The following is a 19,727-nucleotide window of genomic DNA, read 5'->3' as shown; positions in this document are numbered from 1 at the left end:
CGGTGTAGTGAAGGTAACCCATATATATATATATATATATATATATATATATATATATATATATATATATATATATATTCCCAAGTGATGGTTTCTTTATGTGAGTGCTGGGGCATTCCCAGATAGCACTGCAATTGTTTATGTGTTCTGCTTTTAAAGAAGTTAAGGCTGTTCTCTACATTTATAAGTTGCATATAAATATACAATCAAACTTTGATGCAAATATATCCAGGTAAGATAATAGGTGATAACATGTGAATATGACTTTGTAAGAGTTGCACTAAAATTGTTTCATTCTTTCTTTCTTTTATTTATTAGACTGTTCTTATTTTTCTTTGTCATTTCTGTATATTTCTGAGAGTTAAGGGCGGTAAAATGTTTAGACTTAGAAATTGTTAAAGCTATGCGGATTTGCATGAATGCTTTATTCTTGAATATGAATAAAGGTTTGAATAAAAAAAAAAGAAAAAATGTAAATGTGTTAAATTAAAACTTTTCTTGAAAAATAAAAAATGCACATGATGAAATTGTTGAATTATAAAATATGACGAAGGTCAGGGAATCACAATTGAAAAGAGAGAGAGAGAGTGAGTGTTGTTATAATATCGACTCTGTACTTCAGAGAGAATCCGAAAAAGATACAGGTTTTGAAGAAAGTACTTTTTTAACACTTATGTTAACCAGTTAAGCCCTCAACAAGTGTCCCTTTTCAGGAGAATCACAGGAGCAATAACTGATTAAGTTATAGGCAACATTTCATTACCTTATTTCTCTGTGTTAACTACCATAGAAGATTCATAATGGTGTGACATGTTTGGGAAAAGGGTGATTACGAAGAAAAGAAGACATAAGATGTTGAACTATACACTGAGAAAGTGAATAATGGATTATAAATTCTAGGGATGAAGATTAACAGTCATCACAAAACAGTAAAAAAGTTGATGGTGTGTTTACTCTGGATTAAGAATCAGAATTTGGTCATTTGTTTTCAAGCTGTCAGGTGCACTTCTGAATATGAAAGGCATAAGTTTGCCTTGACTTAAGGTTGGGAAATGAACCTTAGGATGTTCAAAAGTGGTTATTTTAATTTGGAGGGAATTATTTTAAACTGAATGATGATATATCAGCTGTACAATTGAGAATTTTGGTGTGTTATTTTGCTTAAAAATATTTACTTGTGAGACTGATATGTTTGTGCTCCAACAAAAAACAGATTTTTATATTTAAATACCTGAAATTTTAGAAAAGTAGTTATTTTTCCCCATTTTCTGTGATGCTGAAGTTCATCAAGAAAGTCAAGCAGTACAGGTGACCCCGTCATTTTAACAGCTTCCTGGCAACCTTAGGAAGTATAGTTTCCTTTTTCATGTGTGATCTTTTGGAGAAGCCCCCCCCCCTTATGATTGTCCAAGACATTCCTGACATACCTACCAGGCAAGCCACACCTGGACCTCCACTCCTGCTTTCTAACTGCTTGGCTTCTCCATTTCTAGTATTGAGTAGTAATCACTTTTTTTTCTACCTTGTTTCAAATCATCTTTTCTTTTCTGAAAAAGCTTAATATTTGCAAGACTTAGAGAGGCAAGTGACCTAATTTTTCTGTTTGAACATCACCTAGGAATGGACCTTTTCTCTTCTCCCTTTTTATCAGTTCTTGGATATCTCATGTAGAGCTTTGACTCTAGACTTATCTAATTTTCCATCAAGGTTCACTTGACTGTAATATTCCTATATACACCTAAAAAACGTAGCCTGTATCAAGTATATTATTCCTTCATAGACGTAATAATAGTTTAGGCCTTGGTTGCTTCTCAACTAGATTATTGCAATGCTGTCTGCTTTGGACAGAGCACTGTATCCACATTTAACTTTTTACAGTTTTAACCTAGATTGATTTTTACCATTACCTTTAGACATCCCACAGTTTTTGATTGTTATTGCCTTTCCACATTTTAATACACTGTCTTGTTTCATCTCTGTTTTTAAATGCTTAGATTTTAAGTATCCAAATTCTTCATATAAATAAATAAATAGACTTTCATGGGGGTTTAATTCCTCTTTGTAAGCCTCCTTAAAGATTTACAGTACCTTCCTTATAGGCATTTTGCTGTTAACACCATCCTAAGGTACCCAATGCAACCCTGGTACTTGTACTTTGTTTTAGAAAAACTAACAAGGCCACTGTAAAATACATTTCTTGGAAGCTGGCTTACTGCTGGCTGTCACCTCTGCTAAAAAAATTCAGAATTTCATATCTTGTCAGTAGATCGGCCTTAACTAATTTCCTATTAATCCAGAGTCTGTCTTTCCTCCTTTTTGCAAGAAGTGTCTATGGGGCTCCTCCTTAACCAGTATTTTCCTCTCCATTTGTTTCCTCAGACTATAATAACCAGGAGGAGTATATTCTCCATTGTATGGATTTATTTTGAGAACTTTAGGACTTTTCATAAGAATATGCAGCTTATTATTGGCTTTTCCAATAAAAGACCAGGAAGTTTCAAAGGTTGCATTAGCCATGTGGCTGTCTGAGTGCACACAGGTTTGCTGTTATAAGTAGGAAAAGCTCCTTTCTTTAAATTGAAACGCTCATTCTGACTCATTTTGCCATAGCTGTTGCTATGTGTACAACCTTCTTCTGAAACCTAACTTTGGATGATAGTTATGCAGCAGCTACTTGATCTTCTTTCAGCACATTGCAAAGGAACTAAAAGCCAGATGTGATACCCAGATCTGGACCTCCTTTTGGGACCACAGCTTATGTTCCAATGCATGAGATTTTGCAGGAGGATTAGCCTGGTACTCTGTCCTACTATTATAAATGATGGACTTCCTCTTACCAGATGAAAAAGTTACATACTTACCATAACATTAGATGAGGAATTGCAGATCCATCCTTGTTAAAGTATACTGTCCTCTTCCCCGTCTTCTGGTGCTACAGGTTTCAAGCAATAGATTTCTAGTTATTTGTGTTTTGCTTTACTTATTTCAGAACTGGAGAGGGTAGACCCAGTTGCATCACGAGGTTGGGAGAGGGACTATGGCAGCTTGAAAAGTGTTACTTGTTAAGTAGTTATAATGCCCTACTCTTAAAAAACATGGACCTTTTCCTCCATATCTAATATTATAGTAGTTACCTAACTGATTTCCTCATTCACCTTCCCATTTTTTCCTATGGATTAATCGGGGGAGAAAGACGTGCACATTGTGAATATATATCATCAGCTTGAATTTCACCTGGAAAGAATACACACGTTGAGGAAAGCAGACCTACTGTGAGAAAGAAGGGGCTTGCAGTGATAAGCAAACCTTTTCCACATGGATTAATAATTTCATAGTCTTTGCCACTTGGTACATAACTCCTCTTGGAAAAGTGCTGCTATCAAGGACTACGCAACCAGGACTATTATTTCTTCCAGTGTCTTCTTTTAGAAGTGTCTTCACTGTGGGCATTTTTGCCATGGCCACTTAGTCTATGGTTCACATCTTCACCAAATATTATTACTTAAACCATGGTTCTAGTAGGCAAGCCTTCTTTGGCACCTTAGTGATTCAGAACTCAAGATTTTAGCCCTTGACTTTTGGTCTTCCTTTAGTTATTGCTGTCTAAAGAGGTTTAAATGATACTTTTCAACAATTATGTTTTGCAGAGAGCTTTTGAAATCATATATAACATGATAGGTATCAAGATATTTCACCATAGTAGACTGTTTGCAATAAAGCTCTTGCTAGTGGTTGCGTATTACCCTCCTTCTTCCACTTCATGCCTAAGCAATCTCTTTATCCATCATTTGCAGATGGATTTTCCTGTAAGTTGACAAAGTCTGTAATTTTATTCTTTGTATTTTTGTGGTTTTCAGGTTGTGCTTAATCGGGGAATGGGGCTGGAACTAGGGAATGTGGTGAATGATATTGCCTCATAGTCCATTCTGTGGCATCATGACAGGTATCAGCAAGAAAGCTTGCACTCCAGAGTATGTGACTGAAGAGCTTAAGAAGTGTGCTGACTTGTAAATATCAGAAGAACTAATCACCAAAGTTAGTCACTGCAGAGGGCTTTCTCACAGATCAACAGATATGCTGACTATGCATGTTATTTACAGTAGATGCCCATGTATGAAGATTTATATGGCAAAGGTTCAAAATTTCTCTTGCCAACATTATTTTACAGCGATAGCATTGTTGCCTCACAGCAAGAGGTTCTCCTGTTCGATTCACGGTTGGAGTGCCTTCTGTGTGGGGTCTGCATGTCCTCGCTGCCGTCGGGTGGCCTCCGAAAGACATGTGTGAATGGGCGTGCCTTCGCTGAAGGTTGGGCGTTGGGCTGGCAACTCGGCACCATAAAAAAATCTACTGCCAATCATTAGCGGACCGGAGTTTCGCTGTGGTGACCCCTAACCAGGAAAAGCCAAAAAGAAAAACAAACAAGAATCTATGTAGCTTACACAGGGTGAATTTCAATACTCCACTCCCATCTGTTTAGGATTTAAAGTGACTCAACATAGTAAGACTGAAGCCATTCGTCATAGATTACTACAGGTGAGCAATTATTTTATTCCTTTTACATGATGCTAATGTCCTTAGGCTGAAGGTAAGAGCTATATAAATGAGATAATAGCCAAAAGTTCACATGCCCATATGGTTACCACCAATAACCTTACACAAAGCATGGACTAATTAAAGTTTCCATGGTTTCAGTGAGCAGTACACTGTTTTTTCAGAACTATGCTTGGGCTTGTAGGTGAGGTTCTCAGACAGACTTCACCTAGTCTTGATGCTCTAAAGTATTGCTTGTGAGGCACAGACCACCTATGAGTAGACAGAGTTGAATTTCTGTCCCTCAGGTCTGTCTTACAGACTAGTGAGAACATAGTATGTCCAAAGCTGTCACAGCTTGTAACTCACTTAGATCACTTTAACTCCTGTGTGTACAAATTTTAGCTTATCCAATGCTGTGTTTGTTTCCTAAGGTGACCTAAGTCACTCGGGCAAGTAGTCAAATATTGTGTTGTGTGACCAGTGACCACAAGGATCATCACGAATGTTTATCATTCCCACTGCCTTAATGACAATTTAGGTTATCTGCTAAGGTAACCCAGCAATGGCTAGCTTTCAAAAGCTCAGATTTCCCCTGCCTCTCTCTTCCTATTACAGCTGATTGACTGAGTAAAACCAGAGAGGTTAGCCTTCAGCTGTCAGAGGAAGTGAACACTCAGTCTTTTTCTACCATCTAAAGAAGAAAGTCCTCTGACTTTTCACAGGATCCAGTACTGATTTTCCATCTTACTGCTCAGATATGTCCCATGTGGGAACCTCTTCCTCTCATTTTATTATTAAATTTATTATTATGTTTTTATTTTTATGTTTATTGAAAATATATTTATTTTAATATTTTATTTCTTTCAGTGTTTTCAGTAATTTCTGTGGGAATTTCTCTGTGTAGCAGTTTTTATTTGACTTCTGTCTTTGACGAATGTCTGTTTTTAATATTTCTGAGGAAATGTTCAGCATTTTTTTTTGAAGTTCAGTTTGTGTGTGCGCTGTTAAACATGACTGTCTTTACTGTTGTTACACTACTTTATTTTCATCATTTGACAAGAAAATATTGCAGAACTTGGATTTTTATCATTATTTACTATATGTATGACTCTGTTATATGTGGTTTTAACATCAGATCACAATTTTGCTGTGAATGAAGTTATTTTAATGTACTGTGGAAATTTTACACTCATTCTCTCTCTCTCTCTCTCTCTCTCTCTTTCTGACATGAAAATATAGTTTAAATTCCTATTACATGTAATTTTATTGCAGTGTATCATTGTTAAAGTGTGTGCAGCTAATTTTTAACACTGGTGTGGAACACTGGTTGCTTTGGTAATTGGACTTTGTGTATTTGAAATTCTTTAACTTCTGTCAATTTTTAAAATGATTCTGAATGTTTTTCAAACTATTGTGAGATAATAGGACAGTTTGGCAAAGTTCTGTGTGCAGACATTCTTATTATTAGAAACTTTAACTGCCTATTGTGATACATTATCCAGTATTGTCAATTTATTATTCTAGCTGATGTTGTTTCCCCTGAAAAAAAAATCCAGCTGCACCTAAAAAGAAAAAACAAAATAAAAATATACCTCCTCCTATGTTTAGTGGTTCTGTCAGGGTCACACTGTTTGGTCTGCAGAACATATACCTTTTGCCCTGTGTCTTCTGTATTGTAGCTTTGTCGGCCAGTGTGGAACAGAGGTTAGACACATCCTCCAGGGCTGTACTACCATATGGCACAGGTATAAAGAACCAAACCCTTTAGATGCAAGAGTTGTCCTAGGTAAGAGACCCCTAGACAGACATAATACTTTGTCACTGGATATTTTATCAAATAATGAAGTTTACAAGAAAAAGCAACAGAAGCTTCATCATACAGCTGCTAATCAATTTATAGCTGTTATAAAGCTGATGTGGTTTATGATGTGGTTTCCTTGGCTAAGAGTGTTCTGTAGACAGCTAATTCTGGTGGTTACATTCCTTTACATGCCTCTAGTGCTAGTTTGGTGAGAGACCTTTCTGTTGCTTTAGAGAATGATGAGGAATTGGATGAAGACAATGATGATTTCCTGGTTACCACTGAGTCCAGTCACTTTAATTCTTTGGAAGGTGAAGCTGAACTTAAGTCCAAACAAGTGTTCACTTTTCCTCAGATGATTACTAGATTTAGTAATGATTTTGCTTGAGGAGGAAAGTATGTGGCCTTATAGAGGATGAGATGTCCAATTCTGTGACTAACCCTACGCTCTTACTGGCCTTGAAAGATGTTTATAGAGCTGCCTGCAGCACTTCTTTGCAATTTTTTATGTACTGTTTTACTCCTTGAAGGCTGTAAATTCGAAGTGGTAGAGGTTTTTATTGGAATAAATTACGTTGGCTATCTAGTCAGGTGATTTTCTGGACTATTGCATTGTGACTGAAAATATAGGGTGAGCTTGGATATGACAGGTCTCTTTTCTCATTTGACTGTTGGCCCAGATTTGTCTCCCCAACTGCCTGCTGAAATAAAATGTCCTTGGCTTCATCTAATCTAGTGTCCTCTGATAAAGAGGAAGAAAGATCTTCAGAGCAAAAGGATGTTTTTTCCTAGTTATCTAGCCTTTGGAATGTAAAATTATCAAGACTATATGTGGAAATTTATTTTACACTGTGTGTGTGTGTGTGTGTGTCTAGTTTGGATTATTTTAGTACATCCTTACCTGCAGTACAAAAGTCTTATATGAATGAAATTGTATTAATTTGGCTCAAGTTTTGAAATATACTTTGAGAAGTATACTTAAATGTGCAGATACAGTCTCAAGAAATGCTGGTTCTACTGTTGTATTAAATGGTATACTAGGTTACATAATCAGAACTTAAAAGTAACAACCAGAAAAACAAGCAGGAAAACAACAGCCAAAATCCACAAGGAAAAGTTTTATTGCAAAACTCTCTGACGTCTCGGCCAAAGCCTTCAAGGAGAATGAATCATGAAAAAACACAAGCAAATATATACTAAAGCACAGATACCAATCATACAATTAACTCAATAATTGGCAATCAATTAAGCAGCACTTTCCAATTAAAATCTTCATTTAAACCAAAAGGAGACATTGTTTTAAACTTTAAAATATATACAGCTTCTTTATATAATAAAAATGACTTAACATTCTGATATTCAGGAACACAAACTTGTTCTAAAACAGTACCCTGCAGGTACCTACTATTCCCATCATGAAATTGTAAAAAATGCATGGCTACAGGGCTTTCTTCCCTTCCATTGTCAATATCCCTGATGTGTTCCAAAAGCCTCACTTTGAATGCTCTCTTAGATTCACCAATATAAACTTTTTTACATGGGCACTGTAGTGCATATATAACACCCACTGAATTACAATGGAAAGAATGTTTGGTATTAAATCAAATATTATTAATATATGAAAAGTACAATAAAATTGCATGCCTTACATTTCCCACAAGGGTGGGTACCTAGCTTAACAACATTTCGATGAATGACATCCAATGGTAAACTAAACTTACTTTTAACTAAGAAATCTTTTATATTTTTACCTCTGCGATAAGAAAATTTAAGATCTAAGTTTAACCATGTCCGAGTACTACTTAATGAACATAAATAGTTCCAAAATTGTACAACAATTCCAATAAATTCCATAGTAAAGCTACCAAAAGTTGTTACAAAATATATAGCCTCCCTTCCCTCCTGTGGCCTATCATGCATATTAGCATGATAATTGGGCATGAAGTAAGACTAGAGGACAGTTATGAGCGTTTAAAATATGGTAAAAAACAAAGTAGTATTCAGTCTTACTTCATGCCCAATTATCATGCTAATATGCATGTAGGCACCAGGAGGGAAGGGAGACTATATATTTTGTAACAACTTTTGGTAGCTTTACTATGGAATTTATTGGAATTGTTGTACAATTTTGGAACTATTTATGTTCATTAAGTAGTACTCGGACATGGTTAAACTTAGATCTTACATTTTCTTATCGCAGAGGTAAAAATATAAAAGATTTCTTAGTTAAAAGTAAGTTTAGTTTACCATTGGATGTCATTCATCAAATTTTGTTAAGCTAGGTACCCACCCTTGTGGGAAATGTAAGGCATGCAATTTTATTGTACCGTGCTTTTCATATATTAATAATATTAGATTTAATACCAAACATTCTTTCCATTGTAATTCAGTGGGTGTTATATATGCACTATAGTGCCCATGTAAAAAAGTTTATATTGGTGAATCTAAGAGAGCATTCAAAGTGAGGCTTTTGGAACACATCAGGGATATTGACAATGGAAGGGAAGAAAGCCCTGTAGCCATGCATTTTTTACAATTTCATGATGGGAATAGTAGGTACCTGCAGGGTACTGTTTTAGAACAAGTTTGTGTTCCTGAATATCAGAATGTTAAGTCATTTCTATTATATAAAGAAGCTGTATATATTTTAAAGTTTAAAACAATGTCTCCTTTTGGTTTAAATGAAGATTTGAATTGGAAAGTGCTGCTTAATTGATTGCCAATTATTATGAGTTAATTGTATGATTGGTATCTGTGCTTTAGTATATATTTGCTTGTGTTTTTTCATGATTCATTCTTGCAATAAAACTTTTTCCCTGTGGATTTTGGCTGTTGTTTTCCTACATAATCAGAACTTATCTGATGATTTTAAAAGCCAAAATTTTGAATGTACTTTTAAGTTCTGAATTGGTGTTTGGGCTCTCTGTTAAACAGATTCTGAAGCAATGGGAGAATACAGGCAAATTAATGCATGGGAGAACTTTCAGATGTTTCAGGTACCCAGATTCTCCTCAAACAAGGCATCTTCCTTCAAAGGACAGAACAAACAAAAATTCAGACCTAACAAAAGACAAGGATTCGGAAGGAAATGGCAGGAGGATAATTCTTCAAAACCAAAAAGGGGGGTTCCTTTGCAAAAAAAGAATCAACCCCCTGCAAAGAAATGATTATGATAAGCCACAGAGCACCCCAATCATACCCGCTCTTCCTTCTTTTTCTACCTTCTCTTCCATTTTCCCCACAAGCTCTCTCACAGCTATGCTGATTAGCCACCAGTAGTCTCAGACTAATGAGTTCTGAAAATAATTTGGAGAATGTATACTTGGCAGTGGATTGAAAATCCTCCTTCTTTCAAGGGAATTTCCCCACACTCACCAGACCAGACAGAGATATTTTCTCGGTGCTCTGTGGTAGGAGCAGGGATCATAGAACCAGTGCCAGCAATGCACAAAGGCAAATAATTTTACTCCAGAATCTTTTTGGTATCAAAAAGGGAGCTCTCATGGAAACCTTTTTCTAGGGTTGTCCGTTCAAAGTACCTTCATAAAAGTTTCAAAATTCAAAATTCTCACCTTACAGTCAGTCCTAGCATTGCTGTTTATTTTATTTTTAGATTACTGTTTCATGGTGACTTGAGATGTCAAAGACACTTATCATAATATCCCTATTGTTCCCAATTTTAGGAATTTTTTGAAATTTGCTGTGTCTGACTTACATTATCAGTTTTCTGCATTATCCTTTGGGCTATCAACTATGCCTTGTGTGTTTACTAAGTTTCTGGTCCCCATTTTTGCCTATTGCAGAACCCCAGGTGTCCACATTTTTTCTTATTTAGACAACTTGCTGACTTGTGCAGATTCTATATCAAAGTGCTTGGAGTTCTTGACAAGATCACATCCACCCTTTCTCACCCGGGCTTCAAATTAAACCTTCAAATGTCCTTCCTCTCACCCTCTTCCTAAATTATTCTCTTGGAGTGTTTGATATATAAAGTAGAAAAGATGGCCTTCTTGCTAGAAGATAAAGTTCTGACTTATCAGGGCATTTTCTTTGATTTTCCCTCTTCTAGATGTGGCCTTAGCAAGAGAAATTCTCATGATGCCACTAGCCAGACTACACATGAGAAAAAATCAGTGGTACTTGAGAATAGTTCGACCCAGCACCTTCATCCCTTTGAATTTCCAGGTACCTGTACTGGAATTTGTGAAAAGGGAACTGAAGTGGTGGAGAGATCGGCTGTCTCTGAATCCAGAACTCCCCGTCTCTCTTCAGACCCTAGTCCAATCTGTCCAGATGGATTTGTCATATTTTGTGTGGGGAGCAGTGTTCATGGGAGTTCAAATGTAAAGGTTATAGGGTCCTCAGGATACACCAAAGCACATAAACATAAAATAAATGTTGCCACTGATTCATGCCTTAAAAGTTATTCATCTCTGATGGACTCCAGGTCCTTTACTAGCTGACACAGGAAACAATACTGTTATGTGATACCTGAACAAGCAAGGGGGTGCAAGGTCATACCCTCTTTGCTGATTGGCAATGCTGGCCTCTGATTCTTCAGGCCTCATACATTCTGTCAGAGCAAAACACAGTGATAAACAGACTGAGGAGATCTTGGACAGACCCTCACGAGTGGAAGCCCTATATAGAGGTCTTCCAGGAATTGATCTAAATGTGGAGAATAGTTTACTATCATTTTATTGAAGTAGATTTGGTCGAATCCCCTTTGCGCAAAGTATGGAACTCGAACAGTGAAAATGTCGAACTCCAATGTTGCTGAAGTACAAATCTTGCCTCTATCTCGGCCCATGTTAACGCTTGTTCGTAGGTCGAATTTGGGATGGATTTTGACTATATTGGAATTTGGCAATGTGACTTTTCATGGATGTGAGTTGATGATATGATCACTTGACTGAGTCCAGTTCAATAAAATTATAGTAAACCATGGATAACATCTCAAGTACATCAGTTCACCTCCTTTCAAAACAGACAATTGAAAAAATTATGTTTAAGACATCCTTGCAGCCATACTTGGAAGACAGATACTCTGTCATTCCCATGAAAAGGAATGTTCCTGTATGCATTTCAACCCTTTTCAATGATTCTCAGGGAACTTCTAAAGATTCAGAATTACCAAAGATTATTGTTGTAGCCCCATTTTGGCCCAGGCAAAGGGCAATTGCCACAAACTTCCTCAAATGACAGTCCTGGATGATTATCTTTTGATGCCTTTTAGTTACTTGTTCCATGAGAATGTGCAATATGTATGTAAGGAGGCAAGAAAGCCTGCAACTAGAAAATCTTACATTTAAAGAGGAAGACATTTTCTAGTTGGTGCCTAGCCAATAACAGAGGTCCTGAAAGGGTGTTTATCCCCCTCTAGTTTTTAAATATTTGTGTGAGCTACTTAACAGATGGTTTGCCATATGTTTCTGTCAAAGTGCGTCTTGCAGCCATCTCAGCTTGTCTGCCCATGGATCCTCCTCTTTTGTCTCTATCTGTGATCAAACAGTTTATGAAAGGTGTGTTACATGTGACATCCTCCTTAAAACCAAATTCCTCCTTCCTGGGATCTCAACTTTGTTCTCGAAAAATTGACTTTACCTCCTTTTGAACCTGCCTCTCAGCCTAATATACGGTTCATTACATGGAAGACTGTTTTACTCATTGCTGTGACATCTGCAAGGTGAGTCTCTGGGCTGCAAGCTCTCATGTTGGTCCAACCCTATCTGATTTTTCACAAGGACAGAGTTGGGTTGCACACTAATCCATCATTCATGCCTAAAGTTGCTTCTGAATTTACTTTTAATCAAGCCATCAAGCTCTTAGTGTTATATCCTGATCCAAAAAAAAAGGAGAAAAGGTTTTGCATACTATGGATGTGCACAGGCAGCTCAGGTACTACCTTGACAGAATAAGGGCCACAAGGAATGCTGAACAGCTGTTTGTCTCCTATATGGGGGCTAAGAAAGTTCAACCTGTCTTAAAGCAAACTATTGCACAATGATTGTCCTTTGCTATTGCTTTTTGTTAGTCACATTCATGGTAAATCTTTTCCAGGTGACGTTAAGACTCACTTGACTAGGGTCTCATCCTCTCTGATAGGCATATTGGGAAGGGGTGGACTCTAGAAGCATTCTAGAGGCATCAGCCTTATTCTAAATTCATGCCTTCAAAAGCTCTAAAAATGGATTATTTTTCAATGTCCATTGCCGACTTTGCTAGGTCTCTACTCCAGGGGCTCATGGATTCTTATCCTTCCACCTCCCAGGTAGGATAAGCTTTGGGAATCTACCCAAACTGCCACTGATGCAGGGGATGTGATGAACATAGTATAGTTGTGCATGTCCTACTTACCTACAACAGTTTACATTCAAAATTTTCACTGCCTTAGTGGCAGGGACCCAGCCACCATCTTCCAGACTATGCATAGTTCAGGGTTGGGTTTGTTTTTTTATTTGGAGTTGTGATTAGCTGTGAATTTACTCTTGCTATATGATTCTGGCTTCAGGTACTTTTCTTCTTTGTGGAAGTGAAAAAGTCTAAACACTCACTTCTTCTGATAGCTGAAGGCTTCCCTCTCAGGATATACTCAGCCAATCAGCTGTCACAGGGAGAGAGGGAAGTCTGAGCTTTTGAAAGCTGGCCTGTTCTGGGCTACCTTGGCAAATAACCTAAAATGCCACCGAGCAGTGAGGAATGCAAACGTCTACCATTACAGGTAAGTAAGACTTATATAACTATATTTTGTCTTTTAAAAGAAGAGTCCACTTACAAAGTCCAGTTTGAGATTTCTGTTTTCCTTTGAATATGCCATGTAAATATATTGTTTGTTTACATGCCCCACCCAAAAAAAGATAAAGCCCCTTGACTCTGCCTTTTCAGCAGTGTTGTCTGACTTTGGAAGATAACTACTGACTGGATTTGAAATTGTTGTTGTCTATTATCTGTACAGTTATAATGATGGTGTTATTTTTTTTTATATAATCAACCCTTTATTTTTTTATCATATTTTATACATTTCCTGCCAAGACTCATGATTCTACATTTACTGACTTCAGAATTAGGCTCCATGAGCCATTTTGGAGAAGCTGCATTATGGTGCTGTCCATGATTTTACATAGAATGCTGTTCAGGCTGAGTTGTCAAAAATTGTATGGTTCTGATGTGAACTCCACCTTTGTGAACTGGAGCCGCTATGGCCTATAGCCATTGATCACTTATGTTGCAACTTGCCATTATTTTGTTTAACATGACTGCTGTGGTTTCACTACGTTTTCATTTAGTCTTTGTATGAATCAAGTATGCTGTCTATTCACGTGGAGCTTGAACTTTTAATTTTATTTATAGCAGTTGTTATAAGGCCTTTAGTTATATAAGACATCTCCCTTTGCTCTACATTACAGTCATTTATTTGCTTATTGTGAAGTTTGTACATTTTTTTTCTGCAAGCATATTCACTATATTCTGTGGCTGAATATCACTTCACTGTTTACTGAGAACATGATGCATTCACATTTTTTCAATTCATTTTTTAATGTAATTAAAAGCAACATTTATTAGAGAGAACCCTTGAGGTCAAGTTGAGTTCATAATTAGATATCAAATATTTGACAAAAAAGAAAGTAGTTTCCATATGATATTTAATCTAGACTTCTTTTTGCTACTGTTTATAAAAGATAATTAATATCTCTTTTTCTTTTGTATATTTTAATTTATTGATTCCATCAAAACGTTTTATTCTGTCATATTTGCCTGTATATGTTTATGTATTACCCGTATATGTTCAAGAAAAATAGAGTCAATAATATCCTAGAGCTCACACTTTCTGATTATTAAGGAGAGTAGCTCATAGTCTATTTTCATATGATGTAATTTTGTTGCATCATAGTTTAATTGTTAAAGTCCAAGAAAAGGTTGATGTTAAGTTGTCAATCTCGCCTTCATTCTTGCTGGATGGGTTCGGAGCCGATCCTCGGCTCCGACTCGGCACTTGCTTAGCTTGAGAACTCCTTTTACCAGCTCGAGGCAACCCTATATCCCATGATGCAAGGCGGGACTACCCCAGATCTCGTTTGCTGCTTTGCGAAGAGGTCTCCTTTTTTGCCAGCTGAGGTAAGTTTGAGTTTTCAAACAGTTTTAGTCAGGGTTTATCTTCCCCTTTTCCTATTTTTTAGTGTGTAGTGTCCATACAATCACCCTATTCCCCTTATAGTTAAAAAAATTTTTTTACTTTATAAAAAAAAAGTTTAAAAATTTCAGTTAGGCCTAGGCCTCCCTTATTAATCCCTGTCTGTGTGTCTGTGTTTGTGGGATTAATTTGTGTGACTGTTTTGGGGTGTGTGTGTGAGTATTTTTGTTACTCTTTTTCTTAGACTATGTCTAAGGAGGTAAAGGTCTCGGGCTTCAAGAAGTGTGACTCGTGCTGTCAGAAAATGTCTCTGACAGACGGCCACACTTCTTGTGTTTACTGCCTGGGGCCTTTACACCTGCAGGACTCCTGTGCTTTGTGTCACTCTTTTAGCCAGCGAGTTCTGCAGTAAAGGAGGAATAAGTTAATCCTCCGTGGCTTGCTAAAGCCGGAAGGTTCACCCACTAAACCTGGGTCCAGTAAGCCTTCCAAGCCATCTAAGGGTCAGGCTACAGCTTCCAAGCCTTCCCCGGTGGCTCCGACTCCTTCGGAGTCGAGATCGGCTCCGGCCGGAGCCGAACTTTCTTCTTCTCAGGTGGGGTCGGTTCCGATCGGTTCCGACACCCAATCTGCTGTTGCCTTGTCGGCTCCGGCCGGAGCCGACACAGTATCCAGTATCGGAGCCGAGAAGCCTTCGGCTCCATCTGGAACCCATAGGACGTCGGCTCCGATGACTTCATCCAAGAAGAGATCTCGGTCCCCGTCTTTGGAATCTATCCACTTGGCTCTGGGGTCTCCTCTTTTGTCGGAGCGAAGTCATCGGAGCCGATCTTCAAGATCTTCCAGGCTGTCTGACCACGATTTAGAGAGGGTGGTAAGCAGGCTGTTAAAGTCGCAGGCACTGGCCCAAATGCTCCATAGCCCGTCTCAGCAGACCTCGGCTATTGCTTCACCCCTTGAACTTCCTCCTCCGACTCCCCACCAGAGTTCGGAGCCGGAGCTTCTCGGGACAGCGACTGTGTCAGCGCCGGAACCGATACATCCTTTTTCGGCTTCGTCGTCTTCGGCTCCGATCTCCTCCTTGAGACCTTCCTTGGAGGGATCCGGTCGTCGAGTTTCCCTGGTCGGCTCCGAGGGGGCTAGTGGCATCGGACCCTTGTCCGACCCCGCCTCCCTCTCGGGCTTCGGCTTTGGTAAGCTCGGCACCGACATCGCCTCGAGCCTTCCCTCTCAGTGGAGCCGGAATTCCTATTTCCTCGAACGGAATATTCCGGTCTCCCGGGAGGGAGCCTTTGAGGTGATGAGGAGTGTCCTGGCACCTGAGCCAGGTCAACGGTCCATCCCTCTAGCTCCTCCCTCTTCGGTGCCTGTAGACGCCTCTTGCCAGCCTCTTGCTCTCAGGTCCAGGGATCCATCGCCCCAGGTTTCCCCATTGGGAATATCTTCCTCTTCCGAGGTTTCTCCTGATCCTGCAGGGGAACCCCCTCAGAAGAGGACGTGTAAGAGGAAACACACAGACTCCCCTGAGTCTACTACATCTGATACCGACTTAGATGAGTCGGAGGGTTCCCCACGATCCCCCTCTGAGGATGTTTCCTTTTCAGACATCCTTGAGCTCCTCAAACAGAGGGGGAATTGGCCCTCCATTGACCCCTCCGAGGATGAGTCGGTATACCTGGAGGCTTTTGGATCCTGACCCTCCACCTCCTGGGTGTCTCCGCCTTTCGACCCACTTATGCAGGTAGTGGCTCGGAAGGCGTGGGCAGCTCCAGATTCTGTGGAACCTGTCCCCAGGAGACCATCCAAATTTATTACGGCCCCTACGGACAAACAGTTTCTTTCCAAGGGCGTCTCTGTGGATGCTATGGTGGCGGCGGCCACTAAGAAGGAACTTGCGGATCCTTCAGTACCTGTCCATCCTCCTAACAAAGATTCTAGGATCATGGACAGGTATGGAAAGCGGATGTTTTCTTCAGCGACCTTTGCTATGCGTTCGCTGAACTACCTTTGTCACTTCACCAGGCTTCAAAGAGATATTCTCAAGGAACTAAGTGAAGTGGTCCAGGATCCTTCTGCTGCTGGGGCTCAAGAAAAGATTGCCTCACAGCTAGCAATCCTGAATTCCTTAACCAACTCCTCCATGCGGCTCATATCCTATGCAGCCGATGGAGCGAGCAGGGCCGCAGGCACAGGAGTGGCTCTTAGACGCCAAGCCTGGATGCGGCTTTGTAATTTTGCGGACCCCTTTAAGGCGTCCTTCACCAATACCCCCTTTGACGGTTCGGCTTTGTTTGGACCTCAGGTGAAGGAAACCTTGACCAGGTGTGAGCAGGACGGTAAAACTCTTTCTGCCGTTGGAGTCCATTTTTCCACCCCTTCTAGACCCTATCCCAAGGGTCAGAAGGGAGGGAAGATGTGGTTCCGCAAAGCCCAAGGAGCTACACCGGACACACGTGGTCAGTTTACCCCCAGAGGCAGAGGGGGTAACAATAATAGACGCCGCCCTAGAGGCAGGGGGGGCCCTCAGAACCAGGGCAACAGGGAGTCTCTTCCTGAGAAGCCCTTTCAGCACCCCTGAGGTGTTGCCCGACTGTCCACCCTTGGAGGCAGTCGGGGGAAGGATTTCGCTGTACCCAGTAGCCTGGCATTCCCTTTCACAAGATATGTGGGTACAGTCGATCATATCCGAGGGTTACAAAATCCCCTTCGAAAGGTATCCCGTACCTCAACAATCCCTTCCAGACATCTCACCCGGTCAAAGGGATTTGGCAGAACAGGAGGTTTTAAAGCTCCTAGAAAAAAGAGCCGTCCAGACTGTTCCGCAGACCAAGTAGGATCCGGCGTCTACTGAGATTCTTTTGGTCCCCAAAAGGACGGGAGATTGAGACCAATATTAGACCTGAGCAGTCTAAACAGATTTGTCAAGAAGGCAAGATTCCGGATGGTCACGCTTCAGTCCATTCTGCCCTTTCTGGGCAAGGACAACTGGATGTGCTCTATAGACCTTCAGGACGCGTACTATCACATAAAGATTCACAGGCGCTCCAGAAGGTTTCTCCGCTTTCGGCTAGGGACCAGTCATTACCAATTCAGAGCCCTGCCCTTTGGCCTCACTTCAGCCCCCAGAATGTTTACCAAATGCATGGCAGTGGTCACAGCTCATCTGAGACATCAAGGATTCCAGGTGTTTCCTTATTTAGATGACTGGCTCCTCTCCGCCACCACCAGGTGTCAGCTTCTTCAGACCAGAGACTACACTCTGCAGCTATGCAGGAGTTTGGGAATTTCAGTAAATTTCGAAAAATCTTCTCTGCGGCCTTGCCAATCTATCACCTTTATAGGCGCAGAATTAAACACCGTCAAAATGTTAGCCAGACTAACAGATCAAAGAATTCTGGACATCCAAAAATACGTTCAGATTTTATTGCAGAGCAGCAAAGTCAAAGCCAGACTGATACTAAAGGTTCTAGGTCTTATGGCTGCGGCCATTGTTCTTCTACCACTGGCTCGCTTCCACATGCGTCTTCTGCAGTGGATGTTATTCACTCAGTGGTCGTTCCACAGTCTTCCGATGAGGCACAAAATATTAGTCACACAATCGTGCAGGACTCATCTGAACTGGTGGATATCTTCCCCTCTTCTTCATCAGGGCCGACCTTTTGTTCCCCCTCCTCCGGTTGCCACAGTTACTACGGATGCCTCTCTGATCGGGTGGGGGGGGGCATTATCAGGGCAGGATGGTCCACAGGACGTGGCAACCCATAGAATACCATCTGCACATAAATGTCCTGGAGATGAGAGCGGTGCTTTTAACGTTGCAAGCCCTCAACGACTTTCTTCCCGCGGGGACTATTGCAGTACAAACGGACAACATGTCCGTGGTCTGGTACATCAACAAGCAGGGCGGGACCAGGTCCTATCCGTTGTGTCGAGAAGCTCTCAGACTTTGGCAATGGGCAATCTCCTCTCATCAGTTTCTGATAGCAACGCACATCCCCGGCAGGTCCAACCTCTTGGCGGACAGGCTGAGCAGATCCATTCTCATGCCTAATGAGTGGTCTCTCAATCAATCTGTAGTGGACCAGATTTTTCTGAAGTGGGGCACACCTTGTTGCGATCTTTTTGCTACACCCCAAAACAACAAGTGCCCGATTTTTTCACCCTCTTTCCCTACCAGGCCAACCCCTGAGAGACTCTCTAACCCAGGATTGGCCCCGGGACTTCTGTACGCTTTTCCTCCTTTCCCTTGATTCCACAAGTCATTCAGAAAGCCACCGCTTTGAGGGCCAAGTTGATTCTCATTGCCCCTTACTGGCCTCGACAAATTTGGTTTCCGTCTCTGCATCGTCACCTCCTGGTGCAGCCCTGGCATCTGGACCCAGTTCCGGATCTCTTGATCCACCAGTCGGGTCAACAGCACCGGGCCATTCATTCTCTCAACCTCACTGCTTGGTTGCTCCACTTCCTTCCCTAGCCAGGCTTCCTATGATCTCTGATCTGGTCAGAGATATCTTAGTGGCTTCTTTAAAGTCGTCCACCAGAACTGTTTATGCTAGCAAGTGGCGACGTTTTTCCATTTGGGCAAATTCCAGAAATATTGATCCCTTTACAGCTCCTGTGCATTCTGTTTTAGATTTCCTGGCTGAAGTTTTTCAGTCAGGATCTTCTTCATCTACAGTAAAAGTTCAACTGGCTGCTATTTCCAAATATCATGTTGGCTTGCAAGATCATAACATTATGTCTCATAGACTATGCAAGGCTTTTCTGAGAGGAGTGTTTCTCCTAAAGCCGCCAATAAAACATCCTCCTCCACAATGGGATCTAAATTTAATGTTGGCATCCTTAATGTTACCACCCTTCGAACCGTCTGCTTCATGTTCATTGAAATTATTGACCTGGAAAACTATATTTTTACTGGCTGTCACTTCAGCAAGAAGGGTTTCCGAGATTCAAGCTCTCTGCATCCGTTCACCTTACCTGGTTTTTCACAAGGACAGGGTATCCTTAAGAACGAACCCGTCCTTTCTCCCCAAAGTTGTTTCTCAAACCAATATTAATCAATCCATCGATCTGCCAGTCTTTTTCCCAAATTATTCTGACAGAGCTGAACAAAAGCTTCATTTTTTGGATGTCCATCGTCAGCTCAGGTACTATTTGCATAGAACGAAACAATTCAGGAAATCGGACCAATTATTTGTCTCCTATGCGGAAAACAGGAAAGGTCTCCCAGTGTCTAAAGTGACCTTATCCAGATGGTTG

The sequence above is a fragment of the Protopterus annectens genome, chromosome 1.part2, assembly GCF_019279795.1.
Source record: "Protopterus annectens isolate FY-2018-M chromosome 1.part2, PAN1.0, whole genome shotgun sequence".
NCBI classification, from domain to species: Eukaryota; Metazoa; Chordata; order Ceratodontiformes; family Protopteridae; genus Protopterus; species Protopterus annectens.
The sequence above is the reverse complement of the archived record's forward strand: the minus strand, read 5'-3'. Positions refer to the sequence as shown.